The sequence below is a fragment of the Pseudopipra pipra genome, chromosome 6, assembly GCF_036250125.1.
Source record: "Pseudopipra pipra isolate bDixPip1 chromosome 6, bDixPip1.hap1, whole genome shotgun sequence".
Classification (NCBI taxonomy): Eukaryota; Metazoa; Chordata; class Aves; order Passeriformes; family Pipridae; genus Pseudopipra; species Pseudopipra pipra.
The window spans coordinates 40504314-40523034 of NC_087554.1; the positions used below are offsets into that span (position 1 = coordinate 40504314).

General features: G+C 38.2%; 1 protein-coding gene across 4 annotated transcripts in view; it reads left to right on the forward strand.

Annotated features, from left to right (window-relative positions):
- Positions 1–18721, forward strand: part of MIPOL1 (mirror-image polydactyly 1) — a 188782-nt gene that overhangs the window by 143518 nt on the left and 26543 nt on the right. The window lies entirely within an intron of this gene.

Here is an 18721-nt window from a genome sequence, read left to right on the forward strand (position 1 = left end):
CACTCAAAAAAATACTTTTGAATGTTTCTTTTTTTTTGCCCTGACACAATTTTGAAAGTTTCCCCATCTCACTGGAGAAAAAAACTGTAGTATGGAAAAACAATTTCCAACTCAACTTTAGTGATTTATGAAGACTTTGAGAGAAAGGAAGCACTAAACTGTCAGAGATCCCAGGCACCTGATGGAATAACAAGGCACTATCCCTGCAATCAGTACAGCGGTGAATGTAGTACACTCAAATTGCCTTGTGCTGCTGTTGACTCAGATGTGGATTGATCTGACCTACACTTTATGAAATCTTTGTGCCTAATGTTTCCAGGGGCTGGCTCTTGGCCTTCGGAGGTGCCTTGCCGATACAAAAGACTAAGCAGCAGGTCTGAGGAGAAACATGGGTAGCATGAATATGGACTGAAGCGCCTAACACACTCTGTGATGCAGTTTTAATTTGTACCGTGTACTGTGCTAATTTTCCTACTGCTTCTGTTATTGGCTGTGTTATAGTGGAAAAGTTTCTTAAGTTTTGAAGATTAGTTGAGGACCAACCAGTCACTTTTTGTGCCAAGTACATTAAAGCTAAAAACACTGGGCAAGTCCTTACACTGTATTTCATCAGACTTGAGCAGACTTCTTCTCTACCTATTTGCTGTTGTGGGGTAATGAGAATTAAAACAGTGTTTACTTTGTCTTTTTAGCTGTAATGGACCTTTTCAAATGGGTTTCTGTTCTTCTCTAAGACTAACGATTTACTTTACAGAAAGGAATTCCTTGCCATTGGATGCTGATATGATCTCATGATTGTATACATGGCCCTACTAGCTTTCCGTTCACAGCTCTCCTTTGCCTGGCTGGTTCCTTCACGCTTTTTACCTCTGCTCTCTGTAATTTTCTGTTAGGACTTCCTTGGTTTCTCAGTGAGCTGAAAAGTCTAAGAAGGGTAATTTTGTGCTGTGCTTTTTGGAATAAGCACGTAGTTAGAGGTGTATAGGATCTGGTTTTGAAATTTGTTAAAGCCTGATAAAATGGAAGAACTACCTGCAATCAACCCACTGACTGCTACAGGTAGTTTGGAGTAGATTAGCAATACAAAGTAGATTAGCAATACAATACTCCTATAGAAATACTTGTAAAAATTAGGACATTGAGATCACTAGAGTTAATATGTATTCTATATAATGTAAGAATACTCAAAAGAAAAATTGGAGAATCTATAAAGAACATATGCAGGATTATGAAATCTGCTGTCTGGTAGAAAGGGTATGCAGCCAGAGGCTACGAAATCTGATTCTACCACTGAAGTGCTGGATGAATATAGATGAATCACATCACTAAACTCTGCTTCAGCTGCTTTGTTTGTATAAACTGAATAAGAAGTTTTACCATTTTGCATAACGCCTTTAGAGACTATGAAAATGCAGGTACTCCTGCTTTAAAATGAGGGAAGGAAAACAGATACAAGATAAGAAACAGCCCTCTCTAGAGCAAGTTAAGAAACACAGGAAAACTGTGTGTGTAATAAGAGCTATTTGGAAGACTGTTTTCCCCTGAGAAATTAGAATGAAAATCTAAAAGTGTAAAAAAAGAATTCAGCTTGCCCTGTAAATATTGTATGAATGGGAATTCTTTTGTTATTAATACGATTTTTAGAAATAAGGTAATAACATTGTCAGGAGGACTTTAAATGCCATTTCATTTTTTGTTGGTTTTTCACAGGACATGTTTTTATGTTAAAATGTCAGTTCAATAATTTTGAAAAATCATCACTTTGATGTGTTTCAGTTTAGTTCTCTTCAGCTGAAGAACTGAAACAAAATGGCACTTCAAGTTGAAATATTAAGGTGAAAGAAAAATTTTCACTTACAAATTTGCCACAGGAAGGCAACATATATTTTAGTGTTGGAATTTACATCTCCCAATAAAAAACAAACTCTTTGATGAGAAGACTTCCCACATGAGCAATTTTCAGCCAGTGCTAGACATAACATTGCTTTTCTTACTTTGCGCTTAACACTGCTCACTGTAGCAAACTGCTAGGAAGTATCTAGGAATGCAGGTAGCAGGAGGAGTCCTCTGCCTGTTACATATTACAAGCCAGAAGACTGCCCACCTGTTGTGTTTGCAAACAAAGTCAAAAGTAAGGTACTTTCTTTGTTCAGTTCCTGTCTATAAACTTAGAGCTTTTATTAAATTGATACATGCATGTCATGCATTTCCAACTAATGTGATAGAGGTCTTGTGTTTTGGAAGCTGAAGGTGTTTAACCTTGTGTCCAGCATTCCATAGTGATGTGTTACTCATCTGGTGTGGGTAATTCTTCCAGCATAGGTGTGAAGGCTCTCATTTTGAGAGAGTAAAGACCAACTTGGAAGCTCCAACCACAGTTTTCCAGTGAGTGAGTGGGCCTGCTGGGATTTGCACAATTCTGAATCTTTCAAATATTTGAGTAAAGTGTAACATACTCGTAATAGTTTGCTTTTACAAGCTGCAGTTCATATAGTCATGATAGGAAGGAGAACTAGTACAGAGCCACTTGTTTTTTTCCTAACACTACCAAGGAGGCACATGAGCAGTGGTACAGAGCTGCTATTTCGCTAGCAGAGGAGCTTTTCTCGCTCTGAGTTTGGAAGGAAAACCTACAGGAGGAGAGGGAGGGAATTATGCTGAGTGAATCATCAGTGGTATATTTTCATTGTCAGCAAAGAGAGTTTAGAGAAACTCTTCCCCGACTTGAGCCACTTCATGTTATGGTTTTGTCTTCTTTTCTCTTAGTCTGTGCTGTATCAGTGATGCACATTAGAGCATAGCCAGCCACAAATGTTTCCATGATTGACAAATGCCGTGTTTATTTATTTATTTATTTCACCTTCTTCACACTGCTAGCTACCCACATTTATTATGTCAGTTGTGAATTGAAAAATACAATATTGCACCATGAAATAGTAAAAGCTTCTCCTGGCAACTGGTAGCTAATGTCCTAAGTAAGAGAGCCAAGAATGAGATCTCAGAAAGAAAAGAAACCTGCTAGTATTGTAATTTTAGAGTTGACATTTGGAGCAAATAAAGTCATGGTCTACCACACAGGATCCACCGCAGTGTCTCTCCCATCATGAAGAGAGCCATTTTTTTGCAGTTTTTACCAGTGTCTTAGGGCTGCTGCTTTGATTTTTAAGAGAATTTCTTGACTCCAGTAATTTAAATAGTTTTTCTTCACACTTGACGCTGTCGTTGTTTCCAAGCTTTCAGGGTTAATAATATGTGTCTGTACTGTTCAGTAGACACCACAACAAAAACACTGATCACCACAAAATAAGCTTTGAGATGGCCGAATTGTTTCAAGAGTAGGAAATAATAATGAGAATTGTGTAAAATTTGTTATAAACGTTCTCATGTTAAGAGCTGTAAAAGTAAAGGATCTCTTTTCAATGTAAGTTTGTATTCAGTGCTGGTCAAAGTAAACTTGTATGTACAAACAATATCTGCCCAACAGTCAGTAGCCTAAATTGTAAATACAGTAGATTATTTGGGGTTTCTTTACTTGTCTTCTATATCACTGTTTTTAAAAACTAAGTAGGAAACTATTAAGAAAAAAAAGAGTCTTCGTTTGTCTTTCGTATTATTTTTTGTCAAATACATTTTTTTTAATATTTCTGGTGTTTGTAGCAGGAAAAAAATCCTTTTATTTCATTTATCTATTCTTTTAAAATAGCATAGTAAGTAACAAATGTTGGGTGGAAACAAAGAAAAGTCACAGTTGGATGTTGCTATTATAAGATAGGTGATGACAATGGTATCTTTTCAGTGTATCTCTTATCTGTGGTGTCATTAAATGTAATGATGTGCTAAATAATAAAAGCAGCCTTATCATATTGCAAGGCCTCGAGTTGTCTAAAAGTTGCCATGCCTACTTTTGGAGTGTTTGGTGTCAGAAGGAGCTGCAGTTCAGAGTGCATTTATGCCATCAAAGCTCTTTAGACAGATGGCTGCTAGCACTCCAAAATGATTAAAATATGTTCCAAGCAACATCAGTCTGTGGGCTTGGGGACCCAACCTTTCATTAGTCAATAAAGGGTCTTGAGTTCTTGAAAATGAAATCTTTAAAAGCTAATAAGGCTGCTGGTTTGCTCTGAGCTGTTTCTTTGGACTTGCTGTTGTGGATTGGACTAGGGCCAGTATCTGTCCAATAATATAAGGCTTTAAAAAAAATCTGGTTACAAGAGGCCTCCCAGCAGATCTGCCTGTTAAATAGGGGGGCCAAAATTTTCAGTCTCATGTTCATAAGTTTAGGCACCTGAGTTTGCATGTTGGGAGCTGGGAGGGGATCTGCAACTGCCCCTTTGAAAAGCCAGTTGTTTTCTGGAGCAGTAGTTTAACTCTTAAGTGCCAAAGCTGGATCATTAAGACCTGTACAATTTTATTTTTAAATCCTTATGTGTTGACTCAAGATTATCTAAAGAATACTTTCAGGGTACCATAATCAAGATCACTAAGCAAGTTTTCCAGAGCTTCTAGAAATCAACAATATTATTTGCAGCATTCTCAAGTGTTGTCAGTACTTGCCAAATATGAACACATAGTTAGGTGGTACAGTGTGGTTGAGTTTATTGTCTTGTCTAAACCTGGCTTATGAGAGGTAGCAACTGGGGGCTTGTGCAAGTGTGAGGTGTCTGTAACCTCTGCATGTCTATGTGAGGGCAGCAGCAATAAATGCCTGTTTAATAAGATACTAACATGTTCAAGCCTTCTGTTTCTTTTTTTTTTCTTTCTCTGACAGAAGAAAATCTGCTCTGACAATTTGCAGATTTCTGAACTTGAAGTGTTCTTGCCCTGTCAACTCTTTCCACACAAGTCTCAAAATCCGAAGATATGTAAATTCTTTCCAAAACACCTCAAGATTTAGCCTACTGTTGTAGAATGTATTTTAAAACACATCAGAGTTTTGACATGCACCAACAGAAGTCAAGCAAGTCATGGTGATCCCGTTAGCTCAATGTGATCCCATTAACCACATTGTTCAGCCTGTCTTCTTTCACCTTGGGAACAGCTCTCACATTCCTTTTGTCAGGACTTGATGGGGCCGGCAAGTGAATTGTTCCACACACACACACACACCATATTTACTCGGAGAATGTCATACTTCATTTCTTTTTCCCAGAGTCTCCCTCTGAAGGCTTGCCTGCACCTGAACAGCCAGTGAATTTTACTCATCATAAACATAAGCAAGATGTTACTGTCTTTTGATAAAAGATTCTGGGTTCTGATTATTTTGGTGAGCTGACTTTTTTCATTTATAGAACATCTGGAATTTTATATAGAATATAGAATATTTGTGTGTCCCAAAGTTTTGTCTACTATCTAAACAGTCCTGTCATCTACTCTGCTCTTACAAATGACTTCTGAACGTTTTCCCTAACTCTAGGCATAAGTATTTTATTTCTGTTCTTCAGATTCCTGTGAACTAATTTTTTTCCTCAGACAACACTAAGAACTCATTTTTTGCAGAGTAGGTGAAACAAGACAAAGGTCTACACTAAAAGCTCAGGATGTAGTGAACATGTCTGTTTCTCTTAGTGTCTCCATTTCTGGGGTTCCTTGTGAACAGATATATTTACCTTGGACTTGAGAGTTCTCACACTGATTTAAGTATGCTCTGAAGTGGTCCTGTTATTTTTTCTCTGTTACTGTTCTGCCTCCCAATGACCTAAATGAGTCAGAACTTCAGGATAAGGAAATGCACAAAGCTTTCACCAAAGTGCTATGATTTTAAGGCTCAATAAATCATGGAAAACTAAGACTGGGAAAGAAAACTATAAAGAACAGATTCACAGTGTCTTGGGAGCAGACAGAATTTCTCTCCTTAGGAATTATGTCTCTTTATATCTCCTAATATATCAGAGTTCTTTTTCTCCACTCCAGAGCATCACACAAAACATTTTTACTAATCAAGCCAGCATCATACGTAGCCTGTGTCACTTCTTTTTTGGATCATTTTTCTGAGCTCTGCAGAAGCTCCATTTCCCACAATGCCATGTAACAAGCAAGTGCTGCCAAATGCTCCACCCATATACTCAGGTCTGAGGTTTCCAGAGAACTGAGCAGGACTTAAGAGCAATATGAGTTTGGAGAAGTGGATGATTTTATACATGCTGCTTAAGTGCTCGGGTGACTCCTGCTTTGAGTGTTCTGGTTTGTCATTGTTTTCATCTGGAGTTGCAAGTCCCTGAAAGTTGTGAACACCAAGTCCTAAAGGTCTCCGTCTGGGGAGTGGAAATGAAGGGCCTCTTTTGGAATGTTTTTTCTTTGCCTTTCGATTCCCCTAGCTATAAGATGTAAATAATGCTACTCATGCATTTTTTGGAAAGTACATTGGTTTAAGCTTTCTTTATTAGATTCTACTAAATCTTAAATGGTGTAAACCTAAATTTTTCACAGTATTGCAACAGTCCTCCTGAAATGCAAGTACTGAACTGCTTTTTGCAGACGAGTCATACACTGTGAGTGCCCCATTAATACATTTAATGTTTAAAGACCAACTATTTCTTCTGCTTCCTCCAAATTACTGTAAAGTTACTATTTCAAGGAGAGAAAGTAGCTTTTTATTCTGGAGAAGACTGTGGCATTCATCGCTTTCAGTGAGAATGTAATCTTAAACAGTTCATAAGATTTCCTCTGCTAAAAGGCAGCACGAATTCAGAAATCTTTGAAATCTGAATAAGGTTTCAAGAGAGAAAGAAAGGTATCTGCTTTCCAGATAGGTGAGTTCAGTTGTTGCATTAGTTCAGTTTTGGGCCAGAGTGTGTTCGTGTGTGATCAAGTTAATGAATATATCTCCAACTTTGTTGTAGAAATGTCACAGAGTTCCTTCTTTCTGTTTTTAACAGTGTGGCTCTTTATGATTGGGGGGTAAAAAAACTAGTTTAGTGAAGGAGCCTGCCAAAGTTGATGGAAGTGAATTTGGACAGCCAATTAGTGTGGGACAGATAGACAGGAACACTGAAGAATGTAAAATGAGTGGATTGCTGCAGATTTATGCTTGCCAGAACAAAACAGGCAAATTGTGATTTTAAAGACCCTGAGTTTGCAGACTTGAATAAAGGCAGGCCTTAAAAAAAATCCAAGAACATGTTGGTATAATGATACTTCTTTTGAACACTGTGCTAGAGAAAGGGTACAAGAATGTCAAACATTTAAAAATTATTTTTACTCAGCTAATGCTTCCATAATGGACGTTAATACTGTTGACATTACTCATGGATTGAATGCAAGCAATTTAGACGGTAGATAGTATCAGGTGCTAATAGATCAAATGTAATTATTCTTGATGAAATAATTTTACACAGTTGAGCAAAATTGTTTCAATTATTCACTGTGAAAGAAAACACTGAGTAAAAGTGAAAATACTAAGCTCTCTCCTCTAGGGGCATTATATGCATTTCTGGCTCATATTTTTCCATCATAACAACCTTTCCTCTATAACAGCTTCCAGTGCAAGTTATTACAATTCTTTTTGCGTAAGATAGGTCATGTGAAGTTCAGCTGTAGGTGGGGCCATTGTGGTTGATTGGGGGACAGTCTTAATAGATCCATTTCATTAATTAAGTCATGCATTTTTTTATTAACAAAACCTGTATGTCAGGTTTAGCCAGCTGGGAGCCATTCTTATGGTTGTTATCTTTGTCAGAAGGAATATTGTGAAAATAAGGAATTACTGTACACGCTTTAACTCCTGATTAAACAGGAATGACATCCGCTCACCTGCTGTCCATGAAAAAATAACTTAGGGGCATATCATGAAGTTGATTCATAGGTTCTGATCTTACATATCTCATTAAGGTAAAAACTCTTTACATTGCATTGAAAATACACCATGAAGGACTTGTGTTGTACCAACCCCATGGTCATTGAGACAAGCAAGGTTAAGGCCAAAAGTTCAAACATCTAGATTATTTATTGTTTTCTTTTTAATCATGAAGGAACTTTTTCTTCTTTCCCCTCTTTTTGGATGTATAAAGTAATATTTTCTTGTATTCTTTCTCTTCTGATGTTTCATTCCCAGAGATCAGAAGGAAGCAGCAAGAATTCTAGGAAGTATTTAGTTGTACTAGGCACCCAGAACAGTGTAAGCACCTACCGACGGCCTCAGCCTTTAGCTTCTTAATACAAATAAATTCAAGGCATTCTTCACAAGGCTTTATCCTAGTTCTCAATGGGAAATGCGCTGATGGCTTCCACTAGCATTAAAGAAGATAGAACTCGGGAGGAACTCTCACCAAAGAGGAAGAAGTGCTGTGAATTTGTCCCTCACTCAAAGGAGTGGGAAGAAGGATGGGTAACAAGGTTCATATTATCTGATTTATCTTTCTTTTGCTTCTGAGCCATGCAGGATCTTAGTGTTATACAGGCTCATAAAACATCATGTTCTGTTTGTTTCAATCCTATTCTGTAAAAAGGACTTCCATCCTAAGGGTTTTCATGGAGATACAGAAAAACATATTCTTCCATTTAGCTCTTCTTCCCTACTGTCTTTACCAAAAGAGTCATTTTACTATATTTCTACAGTTGTGACAATAGAATGAGGAGTGTTGTGGTGTAGGAATTTAGTTCTCCCTCTTGAGCAATGTTACTGCTCCTATCAGAGGAGGGCATAATATCTGTTGAATGTGTATAAGCATGGTAGGTAGCAAATACATTTGCTGCTCCAGTATTTCACTTTTACCTGCTGGTCATAGAGAAATGATATGCTGGCAAAAAAGAAAAAACTAAAAATTAAAGCTCACAGCTATATTATTCTTTTACAGATTTTATTTCAGTAGCCCAACAGTCAAAACCCATGAGGGTAAAGGAAGAGAGAGGTGAGGGAAGCTGATTTAAAAGTTTTAGGATGCAGAAATTAATTCAGCACTGTTTACAGCTCTTTCCAGCCCCTATGCTTCAGAGCCTTCTCTTCACTGATTTTTCTTCAGAAGCCAGCAGTCTAAACTCAAGCTTTTTAAGAGGTATGTAAGTTCTGTGTTTTGGCTTCCAGTTGATGGCCCCTTTTGCCTGGTAGAAAGGCAAGACCATCTCAGAAAACAAGGCTCTGTGCTCGTGGCACCTCAACAAAGCCCAGGAGGTCGCTGTGACTGCCTATGCCCCATGGTTGCTGAACCTGCAGTGAGGAGGCAGGTTTTTGTGAAAAACTGTTTTTTCCATTAAGGTCCAAAATATGAGTCTGTCTGCTTAGGTTAACCAGGTATGTATTGCCAACACATGCATACTGTTAATTAGCTCTTTTGTATCTTTCCATGATTAATAATTTGTGGTGAGACGTGAACTGAGATTGTCGCCTCAGTTTTCGAAGATGCGGCACGTGCAGGTAATAAGAAGTAATCCAGGGCCCACAAAGCTTAGAATTTAAAGAAGACAAAGAGCTAGGGAAAAGAACTTTACTCCTGGTTTCAGCATGGCAGGCTGAGCTTTGCATGTTGTGACTTGCTCAGTACCACACAGAAGATGTGAAATAGAAGAGGGAATTCAAGACAGAGGTCTTATACCCAATCCACTAAATCATTCCCTCAGCATGTGTCCTTGTTTCACGTTAAGGAGAATGGCCCAGGCAAGTCTGCCCAGTTGCTTCAGTAAGCATTGGTACAATAGGGAAGCAGACTTCCCCTATATTAAATTTCCCAGGCGCTCCATTTATCATTTAAGCCATCGTTTTAACTGCCTTGTTTCATAGCGCTTAACTGTCCAAGGAGCTGTATGATTTATACGAGTAAGGGTTTGGCAGCAGCAGCTAGGTAAGACATGACTTACTGAGTTGCCATTGTGTCATTTACATGGCTTTCAGGGGGTGATTTGCTTAGTGTGTATTCTGCATAGCAATCCTCAAAAACAGCTGCGTTTTTGTATGGGAGAAGCCATGATAGCATTAGAGTAGATATTACAGGTGTCTGTACCAGTGTGGAAGATGATTTCAGACTGCAGCACGTGCAGTCCTCCTGGTGAGTCACTAGAATGGTACATGTTGCTGTGCACAGTATCAAGAAAGGGAGGAAAACATATGCTGGGCACAATCACCTAGAGTTCATCAGTACCTCTCTTTTTGGCACTCTAGTGACCACCGCTGGACATGGCTGGAGCACAGGACACCATGTTTGCCTTTGGTCAGAGCTGCATAATATTTTTCCGTAACACCTTTGAGAAAGATCAGACAAAAGTGTTCAAATATTCTGGTTTATTTTCCTGGGTCAGGGAAGGAAGTATCCTCGAACTAAAAAAGTTACATTTCCTCTTTTTTACAAAGTCATTCAAAGATTCTTAACCCACTTAACCCACTTATTCAGCAAGACAGTAGACACAAGGGACAGAGCCCCATGTGATTCCCCTTCTCAGGTTAGTCACACAGAGTTTCTAGCTTTAGGGCTACTCAGCTCATCCATGAGATCATCCCTCACTCAAATTCCATATGTATTCGGTTATTCCATCTTTGAAATCCATTTCCATTCTTTGTATTTCTTCTAATTGCCTTCTTCTGCAGAGACTCTTCTCTTCCATCTACTCAGCTGGATGTTCCTGGCCATGCTGGAAGGCAGGGCTGGCTTCCAGCTCTGGGTCCAAGACAGATTCATCTCTAACTTTTCTGATTCAGTGGGGGAGTTAAGCCAAACGATCACAATAGCAAATCAGGGCAGCCATAAAATGCGTGATCGTGTCTGATTTATAAAGATAACATTGAATTAAGTACAAGATATTTTCTGAGGTTATTAGTAACAGGCTTTCTTCAGCCGATCATTGCTAAATGGTGCTATGTGCTTTACTACTTGATTGATTTATATGTCTTTATGATTTTAATTAATACTGCTTTCATCAGAGGCAATTACTAGTGATTGGAAAACTTCAAGTTGTTCAATTTATCTATGCCAGTGTTTGGAAAGTATTCCAGTGATCTTTATTTTTGGAATCTATTGAATGGCATCAAGAACACTAAGGAGGCCATGTAAACACTGGGGAAAAAATAATGCTTGTACTTCTGGGAAAACATTTATGGTGATTCACATTTTGGAAGCTGAAACACTATCAATGTTTTATTCTCAGATTATTTTCCAAGAAAAAGCTTGGATCCATTGCTGAATCAGTTTATTCAAAGTACTTAGGCTCACACTGAAGTTGGATCATGCAGAGAAGTCTGGAAGACTGTGCTGTGGGAGGGGGTCAGAAGACTCCTCCATTCCCCATCCTGTGACGTTAGCACAGAGGCATCTAAGTTCCTAAGGAGATGTTTGAATCCTACCTGGCTGTACCAGAGGGGTATCTGCAGTAGATGTTAAAAGATCAGGACAAAAGTGTTTCTCTGTTAGTGATCTAGACAAGCTGCTTTGTACAGGAAAAAATAGAAAATAGAAACATGCTTAATAAAACTCATTAGATGAAAATATACCCACTTGAAGCTGGAAATATTCACTATATGGGTACAGAAAGTCTCTGGATCATAGTATAGCTATTTTAAGAGTTGGGGTTTTTTCCCTGGTGAAAAGAGGCTAAAAATCTTACATCATCTTGATGTGAATGAGAGCTAAGAATTTTACAGAAACTTAAGCCTTGTAAGCAAATCTCAAATGTGCACTTGTATAACAGGTTTTGAGCAAGTCTGGCTCAGTGTTTACTACTACAGTATAAAGGGCTGGGTTTCTTGATGTATATTTCTAGTTGGCATTTTATCAAGGAAATAAACTTTGGTTTTTATTTATTTTGTGGCATGTGGATTGAAACTACATTTTCTCTGTCCAAAGCCTTGATTTAAAAGCATTAGATCATTAAATTAGAGGCTTTCGCATAAGACTAAAATTGTAACCGAACAAATTATTTATGCAGAGAGAAGCAAGATAAAGTTTCTTTCAAGAGTTCTTTAACATATCAGATTGATAAGAGTCAAAACACCTTTACTGCCATTAAATATTTACCAAGACTTGGCTTTTGGAAGAGGGGCAGTTCAGTGCAGTGTGTTTGGCTCCATGCAATTCTATTGATTAGCTATCAGAAGGACATAGTTAATGGGTAACTGGAGGTATTACAGAGCTCTCCACATTCTTGTCAAGTCTTTTCTCTGAAGATGACCTAAAATAAAGTCAGTTACAACTGGCATTCACCCTGAGACAGATTGCACAAGCTCACCTACGGTATGAACAAAAGGTTCACAAGGATCAGTTGACCAGATCTTAGGCAATCCTTTCTAGTAGTTGTTGTCATCACTGCTGGACTTTAGAACTGCACGTGTTTACATTTAATTAGAAAGAACACACAGTTTACATCGCACAGTAGCTATCAGTATCAAATCAGAATTGATTTCCGTTCTCTTTCTCAAATGACTGTTTCCTTCAGACTAATTAAAAAAAGGCACATAACAAAATGACTCATATAAATTTTAAAGCAAAGTAAACACTATTCCCTGGAGACAAAAATAAAAGTCAACAGCACATAGTCATTACATTGAGCTTGTTTTCAGGTGATTCTGATGCCTGCATTATAATATATATCAGCACCATCAGATTGCTTTTGTATAAATGTATATATGAAGTACCCCTTTGCACTGAGTGGACACTTCACTGTTTCAGTTTTCAGAGTCAGGATTCTCATTTGCTTCATTGGAATTTTTGCAGTTTATCTAATACAAGTTGATTCACTAATATTGCTACTTTTTGCAGAAGGATTTTGTTCATTTGAAATAAAATTGTCTGTGTCTAGGTCACTTGTCTAAAATGGAAGTGAGAAGCCATTATCTTTACCAGTGAGAAGCTCCAAAAAAAACTAAAGGCCCAACCCAAATTAGCCTTAACTTCATGCATAATTTCTAACAAAGAAATCTCTATTAGATTTTATTAGTTCTGCAGAGAAATCTAAACTCAAAACTATGGTGACAGGTGACACTGATTAAGGTTCCTAGCAGAAATGCCTAGCTCTTGAACGTGCTCGTTCTTTGTTGTCAGGAAAGATTTCCATGGTTGGCATTTTGGAGAGCAAAGGTTCATGCCTGTGGTGCTGCCAAGCCTGCGGGAGCTGAAGGGGTTGCTGAAAGTCCAGACTGGGTTGGTGGGTGTGTAGGACTGCAGGAGCTGATCCTGAAATGCCTGGTTAGAAGGCCTAATGTTCCTTTATGCCATAATAGCCTGGTTTCCTTGTGAGCAACAGCATTCAGAATGAAGTTCTTGGCAAGGGTAATCAGAAAAAGACAAAAAATACATAGTGATTTTAATTACCTAGTAATACACTGTTTTCTACCAGTTCTGTTTCTTATATGCCAGTGGCTATTATTTTAGCACTTTCTTAATTAAGTTTAACTGTGAGGAAAATTATGCACTGTTCTTTAAACAGATGTAAAAAATATTGTCAAAAACATACTCTTGGAATAAAAAATAAATCACTGTGACCTTTAGGACAAGATCCTCTGTCTCTCTCTTCCACCAAGCTTGTGTTTCTGCAAATCCCTGACATCGGCAATTTCCCTGCTGGCCCCAGGCCAGAGCCACTGGCTCCACACCACCCACGTACACACCCCTTCGGTGATCCATGTCAACCCAGTGGCCTCCAGCAACCAGCAGAGAGGCACAGGTGCTGCCAGTTCAGCCTGGGGATGGGGAAAGCAGCAATACCTCTTGTCTGTGAGCCAGCTGTGCCCCTCTTTTTTGCCCACCGCCCGCAGCCGAGCCAGGGGCTGCTCTGCCCCTGCTCACACTTCCCAAGAAAAGCAGACAGGGGGTTGTGATACGTGGTAAAACACAGAGTTGCTGGCACCATCTTAAAAATCCATTATATTCAAATATTGAGGTCACTCTTGGTGCCAGTTCTGTCTTCGATTAATAGATAAGATTCCCTCTGTGTTTGCAGTGTTACCTAAACAATCTATTACTGTAGGGAATAACTACAGTACTACAAATACTAAGTTAAAGTTATTTTGTTAACTGAAGCCATTGGCAAATACTTAAGAATGGCCAAAGCATATGAATTGACAATGAAGAACAGATACAAGATAGCAAAATTCTTTGTGTAACTTCTGGTATGATAAAGTAAACACCACACAAAATAAAATTCATTTTTTAATTTCAGGTTAATTTTACTTACTTAGAAGCAAACCTTTAGGGTGCACTCTGTGAATGATTGGGCTAAAATATGCTGATACAGCCAATTCCCTGTCAAAACACGACAGGAACATTTTACAGAAAGATGGTTCTAGGAAAAACATGTAACCTAGAAAAACTGTGTTTTATTGAAAACACAGTCTCCTAATTCGTGGAAGAAATTTGAGAGCCTGGGAATCTGTTTCTTGCAATTAGCACAGATATGTAATTAATGTTAACATCTATCAACTAATATTCAAGATTAAACCATAAAATCTAAAGTAGTCTCTTCTGTAAACTTGGGTGTGCTATATCTGTGTTTGTGAAAAAACATATATGTATGTGTGAAAAAGGCTAAGTTATCATCTTCCAGTCTTAAATCAATTAGAGCTAATAGAGACCCCAACCCTAGGTGCATCATGTACCCAGGGAATTCAGGTGGATTCCTTAGCTACAAGCTATTAATTATGGATCTGTGATCTAGCAGAAGAGAAACACTACAGCTCCAAGACCTCAAAAACCCTTCCTTCTACTCATCAGTTTTGTGTATGTTTTGCTCTGTTTTAACCAAACACTATTAATCCAGAAACTAGTTTTGTGGGGGTCCTGGGCCATTTAGTGGTGGGACGGATGTGAGGAATGATAGGTGGTGCTGAATGTCGTGTGCGTATCACTCAGATGGGGCTATGCTAACTGAGCAATTTGCCCAGGGCCTGCATAAAGTGAACAGTAGACATTTGGTTACTGTGGAACTCCCTAAATGAAGGGTTTGTAATGGAATTATGGTTTCCAGTTATTTCTTGTTTGAGAGCATGTCTCACTGGTCCTTCAACTTCAAGAAAGGCTCCAATGATTAACTCGCATATAATACCTTAATACCTCTCACTGGCTAGTCACAGGGAAATAGCAAGGGTACTGTAGTAGTCCTGGAGAGTGAAAATGAGTCTGAAAAGAGATCCTTTGCTGCTTGGCATCACCAGAAGACCATCTGGGTTCAGTTTTGTCCTAAATTCAGATTGTGCTTGACATAATCTGGGTTTCTTGACATTGGTGAAGCTCAGAGCACCTTTCAAAGGTAGCATTGTGATTGCTCTTATTTAAAGACAAGGAGACTGAGGCCCAAGGAGGAAAAATGTGTTTGCCAGTAGCCTTTAATTTGTATTTGTTGAAAAATGGAAATTCTAAGATGGATGACCGTCAGTTTGAGCTTTCACTGTTGCCAGTGAACCTGTGCTTGCATCATATAGTGTCTAGACTGTTTAGACCTTTGTACAGGTCACAGATTTCCCTAGATCATTTCAGGAGAGAAGCCTGAATCTCAACTTTCTGCTTACTGTGGATCCATACTCACATGTAATTGGTTTTGGGCAGTATGGACACGCATGATCAGCACTTATCTGTCAACATGTTATCCTGTAAAATCCTGAAGTTATATGACCAACCACCACAGAGAAGAAAATCAATAGCAGGCTCTGTTCAACAAGTGTTTATCACTGGATTTGATGAGAGAATATAAAAAGAAAGAGGTTGCATGAGCTCATCGTAAGCTAAGAATGCATGGGGTACACCACACATGAGAGAGCGACACTGCGATGGACTGTGACAGTGGAAAGTTATGTGCAACGAGCATTCCTGTTGTAACCCGGTCCATGGCCTGTGCACTAGAGTCTAGCACAGCTGCTGCCTTCCATTAAATTAGTGAGAGATGGTTGGTTGGTTTTACTGAGAAGAAAACACAGTCCTCTTAACTTGTGTAATTGCAGATGAAGGAAGGCTCTTAAAATATTTGTCTATGGTAGGGCAATGCCATCTAGTTACCAGTCTACCAGCTGTCAGGCTCCTGACTCACATGTAACGCAAACTTGACCATTTTATATCCTCCACTTTACAGTGAAATGTCAAAGTCCTTCTAGGTCTTATGGGCTTTTTATTAATATCGTCTTATTGCAATGTTTGTAAGAGTACCTTCGAGGTAGTCTTTTCAAGGTATCGATGCTGTATGGTCTTTGAGTGCACTCAGCAGTATTAGGGGACACTTTTCAAAGCCATCCTGAGTGCAGGATAAGGTCCAAGAGGTCTACACAACTTATTCAAGTGTGAAAAACATTTGTGGTGAAAATCAAAGTTAGACCTACATGTCTTTGGGACCTTTGGATATGTTTATCACTGGGGTGGAGGAAGAGGGAGGGGACGTGTAGGGAATGTTTGGGTTTTTGCTGTTGGTTTTTTTTTTCCTTTAAGTGGAGCGTTTCTCTGTGTTGTTCTGTAATTGCTTCAGGTGGAAAATCATTTCCCACCTCGCAGCAAAAGTATGCCTGGCAAAGCAATAAGTGTTTTTGGAGCAGCACTTCATAGGGTTGATTTTCAGCCAAACTCAAGTCCCTCTGGGAGCAGTTACAAGTGGTGATATTTTTTAGCAGGCTTGAAGCTACTCTGACTTTGGGGGCTGAGGAAACCTCTTGCTATCTGCAGGAGCTGCATAAGTGACATCATCCCATGTCACTTTTTCTTCCACCTGGACACGGTTAAGGTGGGCCCTTGAAGCTCTCATACCCAAGCTGGAGCAGAAAAGAGGCCGTGCTGCCATAGTAAAGCAAAAGGCCTACTATAAAGAACATGTGAATTACTGAAATACAGGAACTGTTTGAATACTTCTGTGACCCATTCTTCAGGCCTAGAACTCCCTTTTATTTTTGATTTATATCATCAATATTCTTTGAAGACATAATCATTGGGACATTGATGAAGGAATTTCAAATTAGTATCAGAAGGGACTAAAAAGTATTTTAGCAAAGCACATATTGATGGAAGTCTGGCAATTGCATTCTTTTGGAAAAAAACTAAATTAAAATATCTATCAACCACAGTGCCTTTATCTGGAGGAATAACACTGGCTACAAAATATAGATGTCAGAATCTATTGGCCAATCAGATGCAATCATTATGAGTTAAGATATGTAGTAGTAGATCACAACCTGTATTGTTCATGACCAGTCTTTGAGAAGGATCCCAGCTGTAGCCACACAGACACAGTATTTTAAAATCTAAATAAATTACTATATTTTTCATATATTCTGAAGAAAAGGCTCTCAGCTGGTGTGAACAAGTTAGAATATTAAGGCTATCCTCTATTTTTTTTTTTTAATTAGGGACCCATATATTCATGGAACAGTTTAGCTTCTCATCTGTCTTTTTTTTTTTTTTTTTAATCTTGTGCCAGGTGTTTAAGAAGTGGGCAGTAGTGGTATTTCGGTAACCTGCTTTCAACATTATTTGCATACCTTTGTGCTTTTCCATGGTGATCAATGCTCAACCATAGTGGAATTTCAGTCAGTAAATTTTATGGGGAACTGCTAAAGGAATTTTTTTTAATTAGTCTGTTCTAGGAATTTAATGTCCCTTTATAAATATTTATATTTTAAATATGTCTTCATTTAATTGAAAAGGTTCTTCACACTATTTTCAGATAACCGCAGCTAGTAGGCATAATGACACATCAACACTCTGACCTTTTAACTTCTCTGTTTCTTTTAGTTCATCCATATTTTTTTGTCCATGTATATTATATTTTAGTTGATATATGATTTTTCTCCTTAGTCTGTTGGAACAGACAGTGTTCCATACAATCACCTTAATAAACTACAAAGAAATAAAATATGCTATTGCATACTAGCAGCTGTCATATGGACTGTCTTGATATTATAATAAGTAAGCACTGCTACTAGAAATCCACATTGAAATAATGTTTGCTTTGCCCAGAACTTTCTGGCACACAAATACAAAGCATTTAATACTGTATTCTGTTTTGTGCTATGAAAGAGTATTTGGTTTGTGCTCTTTAATTTGGAATCTCTATGAACATATCTCAAATTCATGGGTAAAACTGAATGAGTTGAATATACGTCCATGGGACTACAGTGTGAAATAGATGACAAACATGTCTACTTTTTGCCTGAGTGAAGCCAATACAGTAGGTCAGAAAGGAACTTGCAAGAAATTACGGTGGAGGACACTGTAGATATTGAAATGTCCCCTGATAAAACCCTGACAGATCATCTTTCTCTGTCTACTACAGAGAGGCTATTTAAGACATGGAATATTTTAATACAAGTGTTACTAGCGTATTCAAACCAGACTCAAGAAATATTTTACATTTCCTCTCACAAAAAGTATTGACCAAAGATCTTTAGAATTGGTTAGTGTGTGCAAATCATTCATATTTCTAAGTAATCTTGCTGATTTATTTATTTTCATTTTTTCATTGTATTTTTTTATTCCTTTCATTATATCAAAAAATCTCATTTTGCAAATAAACTCCCTGTAGCTATTGAGTCTGCTGCTTGCTAAAAGCGAGTCCTGTGTAACATGAATTAATACCACATCAGTAACCTACAGTGATTAATTCAACGTGATGTAAATCACACTAACAACTTTTTGCTGCAGCTCAAAGGTGATCAGCAAGATGCTACAGCTGAAAAATACTGGGTTTTAAGTTTTTGCTCAATAGGTTTTTTTATTTTTTGAAATTCTGGTGGTTGTTATGTACTCCTAGAATACTTCTGGAAATGGATTGTTCTTTTTGTTCTCAGTCACTTCTGAAATAAAACTTGTTTTGCTAGTAGTGCATGTGAGTC